Raw genomic sequence first — 3,110 nt, forward strand, 5'->3', positions numbered from 1 at the left:
GCACTGTTTTGGGGATAGGGTGTACATATGGGAACTCTCATTAATTTAAAAACAAAAATCGTTAGTTGTGAACAACTTGCTCAGCCTCCATTGGCTCATGCGGCGAGAGGGATGCGCTGGGATCTCTTGAGCTCTGGTCTACCCCTCACACATGGGGGATAGAGTGGGCTCAGGGATCCTCAGGTCGATTGTGTAAATATTGTATATATTATTTTATTTTTCATACAGATAGTTTGATTATGTTCATCTTGTCTATTCTTTTGTTTGTATATATTTTAAGAGAGTTTTTTTTTGTTATTTATTTTTATTTTATTTTAGTATGTATGAGATCATTCATCACTATTACCTATTGCCCACAACTGTGTGGCAGATTGTAATATCTATCAATAAATAAATCTATCAAAAAAAAGTTGTGAACAACTTTTTTTTTTCATAATCATGTGCCAATGATTGGAAGAAATAAGAAAACAAAAGGAATCGATTTCAATTCCTTTCGCTTTCTTATTTCTTGAGATATGTATGGTACTGTATACCAATATGTATCCAACAGTACTCAGAAGTTCCTAATTATGAAACTATCAGAGAAAAATACTATAACACTGATCAATGCTTTCAGTATGGATCAGAGTAGTCTGGTAATTGTGAATGATACTATTATGAGAAATGTCTGTTATCAGTAGCAGTATTAGGGCATTAAAATAATCAACTATCTTCAGACATCCCACACTAGCAAATAACATAAACAAAGAATTACAACGAAATAAGCTGTGAATCATTCTCAATTATTTATTTATTTACAATGCAGTAGAGATCGAGAAAAGAATATTAAATTTTTACCTGTGAAACTCTTTTATCTGTGTTGAGTTTTTATATATTCCAATAAAATAAAAGTCGAGCTTAAACATTTAAAAAAATATTTACTTAATGGTTTTTTGAGAACTTTTATAGTATATCTTTTATAAAAAGAAAAAAAAAAAGTTATTTTGCAACTTTTGTTCACTTTTTATTTATTGATATAGACAATCGTATTAAAAAAATTAATACAACAAGTAAGTGTGAGGTGAGTTATGCTCCAATGATACAGTTTAGTGGAGAATCTAACCATTGGTAAAACTCCGATAACATTTCTAGAGTTAACGGTCTCGAGGCCATCTTCTTTTCAGACGCCTGGAAGGATTATCAGGTATTGAAGAGGAAGAAAGGTCAAAAAAGTGGGTTTGGGGTGTTATGGAGTTTATCATGGATGGAGTGATGTTTGTTTTGGGCCGAATCGGCAATATATTAAACAAAGGGGTCCTTATGGATGATTTTATTTGTGACAAAGTAATGATCATCAAGGATTTTGGATTTTAAGGTTTGCATACGCGAGGAATTCGATGGTATATTGGAGCCCCAAAGTACAAGTCCGTAGTTCCAAATAGGGCTTGTTATGGATATGTAAATAGGATTTTGTAATTATTTGAAAGTTTAGACCATTTGTCTAGTATGTGTCGTAATCGAGCAATTTCCTGTCATTTCAGTCTGGTATGAGGATTTCAAGTTAGTCGATGTTCAGATGTAGCCCTAGGTAGCGAATAAGTGGAGTATCATTGAAGGATACTGATAGGGCAGGAAGTCCTAGGATTTACAACAAAGAGTAAAGGTGTTTTGATGGGATTTATTTTAATCCTCCCGTTTCGATGTCGTCTTTCAAGGGTTGTAATGTGGGACTGAAGATTTTGGAAAACAATAGATGGGTGATTATTTAGTGATAGTAAATACACACGTGTCATCGGCGAAATTATAACAATTAAAAAAAAAATTAAGTCTGCACCACTACAACTCATGAAGGGTTAGGGCGAGGCACTTTGTAAGGAAGTACTGTTACTTAATCAAAGGTTGTGCAAGAGGCTTATTTAGTCAGAATCACACTCGACTGCCAGATTATTACCTAATTAAGGGTATCCACTTTATGAGGCTGCGTGGACCCCAGAGGGTTCCTATTCCCACAGGGCTGACTCACAGTTACAGTGAAACAAAAAATAATTATCTGCCACTGCCGGATTCGAACCCAGCTCCTTGGACAAACTGGTCCTTGGTTAGTAGCACAGTGCCTTACTAATGAGCTACCCAATCCCAATTAGGGATTTTTATCAAAAAATAAATACGATAAAAATGGGGAAACAAAGTACTCATCTATAAAAATGATAACATAAAATTTAAAATAATGTCTTAAGCTTAGAAATTAAAAAAAAATGAAAAGAAAAACTGACATATATATTACTTATTTATTTTTTTTATTAGAGGTTAGTCACTTTATGATTTCTAATATGATATATAGCTTTATTTTATTTGTTCTGTTTTTATTTTATATATTCTGTTAATTATTATTGTTTATTTTTTATCTTATCAAATTCATAATTATAATCATGCTTATAATGGTTTATAATTTCATTTTTTTTTTAAATTTTGTATTTTACTCCAAGGCTCTAAGTCATAATTCCGACACCTGTAATATTATTCTAAAGGGATCAATCCCTGGATAATTAAAGAATATTATTATTATTATATATAGTAACCTCTATAATATATGTATATGTAAATGTCTTTATCATATGAATTTTGACATCCGTCCAGCTGAGAGCGAGGAGAGATGTTCCTAGAGAGTACGTGTCCTTAAAAAAAAATAATAATAATAAAAAATAAATAGGGACCCCTGAGGTTGGCAGAACGAAGTAGAGAATGGCCAATGAGATAAAGCCGCCGAATACATACTGCCACGGATAAGTGAGTGAGACTTTGAAGCAATCTGCTGCGTAAATATCCAAGCTCGACAGTATTATTGTTGGCGATGTTTTTGTGATTGCTACAGTCCGATGTTTATCGCTTACGTAAAATAGATCGTATTTATATAAATTAACTAAAACGTAACTACTTTTATAACATTCTGTACAATTATTAATGATATTAATAGAATAAAAAACAAATAAATTTCACAAACTGTAAGTGTATGTAATTTTTTTTAATGTTGCCTCAGCACTGTTTTGGGGATAGGGTGTACATATGGGAACTCTCATTAATTTAAAAACAAAAATCGTTAGTTGTGAACAACTTGCTCAGCCTCCATTGGC

At 32.3% G+C, this 3,110-nt stretch overlaps 1 protein-coding gene across 1 annotated transcript in view; it reads right to left on the bottom strand.

Moving 5' to 3' along the window:
• The window catches only part of LOC106681315 (dehydrogenase/reductase SDR family member on chromosome X), a 37,310-nt gene that overhangs the window by 18,274 nt on the left and 15,926 nt on the right, over positions 1-3,110 (bottom strand). The gene's annotated exons all lie outside the window — the stretch shown is intronic.

Source organism: Halyomorpha halys, unplaced genomic scaffold (genome assembly GCF_000696795.3).
Source record: "Halyomorpha halys isolate HHAL.00 unplaced genomic scaffold, Hhal_1.1 Scaffold326.1, whole genome shotgun sequence".
Taxonomy (NCBI): Eukaryota; Metazoa; Arthropoda; class Insecta; order Hemiptera; family Pentatomidae; genus Halyomorpha; species Halyomorpha halys.